The sequence below is a fragment of the Anastrepha ludens genome, chromosome 4 (assembly GCF_028408465.1).
Source record: "Anastrepha ludens isolate Willacy chromosome 4, idAnaLude1.1, whole genome shotgun sequence".
Classification (NCBI taxonomy): domain Eukaryota; kingdom Metazoa; phylum Arthropoda; class Insecta; order Diptera; family Tephritidae; genus Anastrepha; species Anastrepha ludens.
This window is the reverse complement of record NC_071500.1, coordinates 115654731-115660730: the sequence shown is the minus strand read 5'-3', so window position 1 is coordinate 115660730 and position 6000 is coordinate 115654731. Positions and strand designations below refer to the sequence as shown.

At 39.2% G+C, this 6000-nt stretch overlaps 1 protein-coding gene across 1 annotated transcript in view; it reads left to right on the top strand.

Moving 5' to 3' along the window:
• LOC128860727 (beta-1-syntrophin) overlaps positions 1 to 6000 on the top strand; it is a 127949-nt gene continuing 121949 nt past the window's right edge. The window contains exon 1 of the mRNA XM_054098416.1: positions 1 to 895. The gene's annotated coding sequence lies outside the window, so the exon portion shown is untranslated. The remainder of the gene's footprint in view (positions 896 to 6000) is intronic.

The window sequence follows — 6000 nt, the reverse complement described above, 5'->3', positions numbered from 1 at the left end:
CGGACCAAAGATGTGTGACTGTATTCGTTTCCATCGCGTCGGGGATTTAATAGTCCAATTAAGTCACATATATATAAACATATATTGACAGGTGGTGCTATGTGTACGCTTGAATGCGTTGGTACATGCACACGAGGCGGGGGCGTGAGCGCCGTTTGGGATCCCTGCACTTAGAGAGCAAACCAGTGGCGATGTAAGCGTTCGTTCGTGCGTGTAACAAAAAACAAAAAAGAAAAACAGAAATAGAAGTGAAAAAGTCTAACATTTTGTTGCATTTGTGAAATTAAATGAAAAGTGTGCGGATTTGCGTATTTAATGAAGCAACAAAACGGCGTCGCGAGGCTTCCGGAAAAATACGAGCTGGTGAAAATCAAAGAGTGCAGCCATAGTTGTTAGCGTTTAGTTTATTGTGGGCGAAGGCAGCTAGACGCGCGACAGGCTATACGTACAAGTATAAATTGGCATACCAATACATGCAAATATTCTTCATACACACGTATGTATGTAGTAACGCGGCGAAACCCATACAAATCGTACTTCAACTTGGAAGCGGCTGAAAGTGGAGGAGTGTGAAAAATTGCGCACGCGCTGTATGAGGCATGACCGCTGCGGTAATTTATGACAAAATAATAATAATATGTGGCAAGAGCAAAGGAAAAAAAAAACAAACAAAATTCATATGAAAATAACCAGAAATTGAAAACTTTAAAAATAAAGTAGAAATCTATGAGCAAACAGTGTTTATGAACCAGTTGAATGTATAAAAATGAAGCCCGTTTGTTACTGGTTAAGTTTAACAGATTAACTGAAGACGTTTAAGAAGTAGAAGAAGCAGCATTGAATTTGACGGCAAACTGACGCAAGCTGTAAACAACGAATGCTTAATGAATGAAATGTAAGTAAAGAGTGGAGAAAACAAGTAAAACATTGTTAGTAATGCAGAGAAGTACTTCAGACAGAAAAAGTTATATTGTGAAGTACAAAATAAGTGAGCGGCTTGTGACAAATTTTAGGTATTTTCGATTAGTGCTAGTTTACGATTTTTTTATTGGGTTCGAGGGCGGCCTGATCTTAGTCGAGGATGTACGTCTGGTTTTGAATTGCTAGTTTGAATTTATGTTAGGGAAGGTATTTTTTCTATGAAAACATTAATAGATTACTTGAATAGAATACTTGAAGTACTGGCTTTACAGCTTCTTTTAATCAGAATATTAAAAACTAGAAAATCACAAGTCTAAGCTAAAAATAGCCCAAAGTCCTTGACCATTCATTTCCACTCCCCCTCTTGAACGTTACCATCCTGCCTGTAATTTAACTTATTTTACTCAACCTTCCGGCTATTGGTCGTCTGCGGCTAATATCGCTTCAATTCTTCATTTATTCATTTATTTTCTCCGCCCCCACCATTTGCCTTATCTATAGCTACATTCCGAAGTATTGTATTTTAAGTTCCTTGAGGCTATTCCACAGTCTGCCAACCACCACCAGTCTACCACAACTGCTGGCTTTTTAATCGTTGAATGCAAATTGCCACAAGCTCGGAGTAGATTTGTTGGCATTTGATGTGTGGGTAGTGGGCGGTAATAGTAGCAGTGTAATAGTGTTGACGGTGGCAGAGCAAAACTCTCCAAAGAGCGCCGCTCCTCAAGCTCTCCAGTAGATGAATACTATGGCCGCGTGCTGATGGTCGGGCTCCGGTGAAAATACAAATACATACAAATGCTCCTTCGGTCCTTGCGCTCATATTTTTCTCTCACTTGCACACATATATACATATGTGACTTCGTGCTGGTACTCAAACAAGCGCACAGTTACAGCAGAGCTTTTCATTCAAAATTATTTAGTTGTCGTTGGTGTGCTTACACTGCGTAATTTAGCGTGAAGTCCCTTGGTGGTACTGATTCTGTCTCTACAGTTGTTGTTATTGTTGTTGTTTTATACAAATCCTTCCACCCACTGAAATAGCAATCAAAACTACGCCATGCGGCAGAAACTAAAACAAAACAAACGAATATATTCCTCATTTACTCATGCGAACCACGTTCGGTTGCATCTGCTTTCTGTTCGTCCCTATGCGTTTATGTATGTCCTAGTATAATGTTTTTTTTACTTATTTTACCCTTCACATGTTTCTTCATTCACTTGCATCGCTTTCCATTACCCGTGAGCGTTTGTCATTTATACATACATATGTGGGTTTTCACATTTTACATGCCTCCCGCTATCACTTGGATCCTTGCATTCTTGGCCGTCCACACTCACAGGCGTAGCTTTGACTTCGTCGAAACCTATCTCGTTGCTGATTCTTGCATTGTTTTTTCGCTACCGCTTCTACCTCACTCACCTACAGAGAAGCTGGCAGGAAATGGTAATGGTTGCAGCTGCGTCTGACTGACGGCTTTTGTCCTCGTCGCCGGCATTGCGTTCGTTGACATTTTTCTTTCGCTCTTACGCCTTCAATTCCTTTCCGTCCTTCATCCGTTGTCCATTGGTGGAAAGTGAGGGAAGCGGAAAATACGAGACTTGGTGCAATTTTCCATGTGATAGCCGGTTAGTGATTGTTTGGGAAGTCGGGATTGTAGGAGTAGGAGCGAAGGTGCATGTGGGCGGGCTAAATGAGTTGTGTTATTGCGAAAATATGGCCAAGGTTTGGAAGAGTTGTAGGCGATATTTCCATTTGCTGTTGGCCTTGAGCGTTGTTTAGGTATCAATTACTCAGAAAATGCACATTGATTCCTCTACTTCGGTAATGAACGGCATAATTTCTGTGTTCAATCATTTCGTACTTTATTGAAAATCAGCACAAGCACTGAAATTCCGATAAGTAAAAGCAGACAATTTGCAGTTCAAATACCTTGAAATGATTGGAAAATAAAAGCGTATTTTTCGAGTTTTCATTCGGTTAAGAAGCTGATTTTCAGGAACGGTTAAACCCATATGTCGGGCGAGAAAAGTAAAGAGTACAACCAAAAAAAAAAAAGGAAAACTTAGGATTTTCTAATAAATAAATCCTAGGTTATGTAATTTTTGTCATTTAGTATTTTAGTGCTAATAACATTCCAAGCCCCTATAAATTGGTTTAAATGGTCTCTTATACACATTAAGGACTCACTTGGACTGGATTCCTGAGTTCGACCATTGTGGTGCCATTGAAGGGAAAGAGCAGAGAAAAGTGAATAGAGTGAAATCTCCACGACTGCGGTTATCTCTTCTTGCTGACATCCAGGTTTTCTATTTTCGCTGGCGTATCTAAGCCATGAGAGCCAAGTTCCCTGAATTCTAGGACCGCTACAACAGGGCAGCTAAGAGGTAGGCACTGAGATGATTCCACCTCGTCGTCCAGACAGTTGTCGAAGTAATGTCAAGTTTAGCGAACTGTAAACTGCCGAATGCTGTTAGCGTTTTTCAGGGAGAATACTTTGCGATCCTGTAGTCATTCAGAATGCTTAGAGAACGCGGGAGCGAGGGAGATGTCAAAATATTTTCGGATGGTCAAGCTGCGATCAAGGCTCTGACGACCAAATATGTAAATTTTTGCGCTAAATTCTCGTCATTTGCGGGAAATTTAGATTTCCATTTCCTTCGATTCGAAGCAAACTGACGCTGAAGCTCATCGAATGCTCTTAAGGAAAGAACGTGTCTTGAGTGATATGAACGCTTCAGAGGCGGTGGCTTTGATGTCGAAGAGCGGCATGCTCTACATTTCTGTTCTGATCTGTTATATATTATGAACTAATTATTAAAACCTTGCGAACTCGCCATAGAGTATCGGTATTAGTATGTTCGAGCAGGGCACCGAAGGAAAGCATGAAAAGAGAGACATGACAAAGTAATCCTACAGGAAGATAACTCTCACAGTACCCGCTAGACGTTGCCCTTTCTGACGATCAAAAACAAATAATTAAAAATTAAAAAAAAAAAAAACGGGAATGCACAGTCGTAGTTCTACAAGTATTTTGTTTTTGATCACGTGTTTAAAATGTACAAAATATTTATTCAAAATTTATAAAAAGGAAAAGCTTTACTAAAAGCAAAAATAATTAAATATTCAGACACTTTTTGTTTCACATTGCGCGCTATTATTATGGAACGGTGTCTTATATATCCTTTGTTGAACTGAGTGACTCAGCAAATGTGCTTTTTATGCGCGTAAACACAGGAGGATTTTCTAGTAGCGCAGTAAGCACTGGAATTAAAACTAAATATATGACGCAGCTGCTAAGCAGTAAAGGACAGTTAAGAATGAAAGATTTTAGATTTTAAATACCCCAACATTGCGCAGATGTATTGGTGCATAGTATGCATAAGTATGTGGATATGTAAGCACAAATATATAAGTGTGCATTTTCCGAAAGTAAGCACACTGCAATGCAGTGATGCTGAAGCGCTGGCTAAAAATAGAAATATCATAACGAACGCAAATGCAAATGGATATAGAAACAATGAAACTGAAAAGATTTGGACGACAGTGGAGAAAAAATTGTCGGAGTATGACAAAAACTGTACGAAATAAAATAATGACTGCGACTTAGCATTTAGGGCGCACAGCTGGCTGACCCAAAAGCGAAAGGGGGGCCAGCGCAACAAATAGTGGCAGCGAAATAATTGGAGTTAGGCGCTCACGCTGCACTGGGTTAAGTATTTTCCATATCCTAGTTATGATATATTTGGACAGCTTTAGTAGCAGTATGAGCGAGGAGAAACGGGCGAACGTAAGTCACAGGGTAGTATGAAAGGATTATACGCTTAAATAATCCGACTCGCAAACGACACTTGGAGAGACAGACTGACAGATGGACAGTGAAATGCACGAATCTTCTAATGCAGTATTAAACTGTTGTTGTATGCCAAATATGTGTATGCTTGTACATACATTTTTAAGTATCTAAATAATTTTTGTAATTTAGGTTTTGCCATGCAAGTGATGGGAGGGTGACCAAAGTGAGCGGAGGTGGTCTTTGAATGTCGGCGTAAAAATGTAGAAATCAGCAGAAACAGCAGAGTTGCAGTGAATTAGTAACGATTGCGTGGTTTCCTTCTTTTTTGTGCGCCAACTGTTGCAGCTATCCTCTTAATTCTCTTGCACCAATAACGATTTGGACAACACTTTGGCTGTAATTATTTGAATAGTAATTGTACTTGGACTACAGCTTTGAAATACCTTAAGGCATACGTTTAGGCGGATTAGAAGCTTTTCAGTTAGGCCATATACTGAAAAGCAAGGAGTCTAACAAAAGGAGCATCTGAGAATGTTCGCTGGCTAGCACTAATTTGTGTATGGCTTTGGTAGTAATGACATCTTTTCCAATGAAGTTGGTACTTTCAGTAAAATAAGCAGCTGAAGTGCTATGCAGGCGGACCAGTGAAATATTTTAGTACTGAGAAATCATATTCGCATACATAATTTTGGAGTTTACCTGAATTTTTGATATTCAAAATATGATGAATTGTGTGCTTGGCAAGTATACTGAAATAATGATGTGAAAAAAGCGTTAAGGGGGGGTAGGGTCACAAAATCGAAATTTTTTTTCTTCACTCATCTTATAGTAAATCATTTCAAGAATGTTGTGTCAAAATTTTAAGTGGATCGGAGCAGAACTCTGAAAGTTATAGCCTTTGTAGGCACTCTACCTCGAATGCGGAGCATCGATAATTTCTCAGAGTCATTTTTTCAAACGCGTTTTTCCCGAAACGACTTCTTAAAAGTCGGTGCCAATCACAACTCCGAAACTATTCAACCGATTCTTTTCAAATTTGGCACACGTTTTCTAAATCAAAAATACCTCCCCCCTACACTGTTTTTTTTTTATTTTTTTTTTTTTAAGGTTGTTTTTCACTTACAAATATGGCGAAATTTTTCGCCAAAAATGCTCGTTTTACGTTTTTTTGCCACCAAAACTAATAGGACTGTGAATAAGTTCGTTTCGGTTTTACAACAGATGGCGTAACTTGATTATTATTCCATCGATCCACATTTCCAAACATTCATTGGAGAGCTAC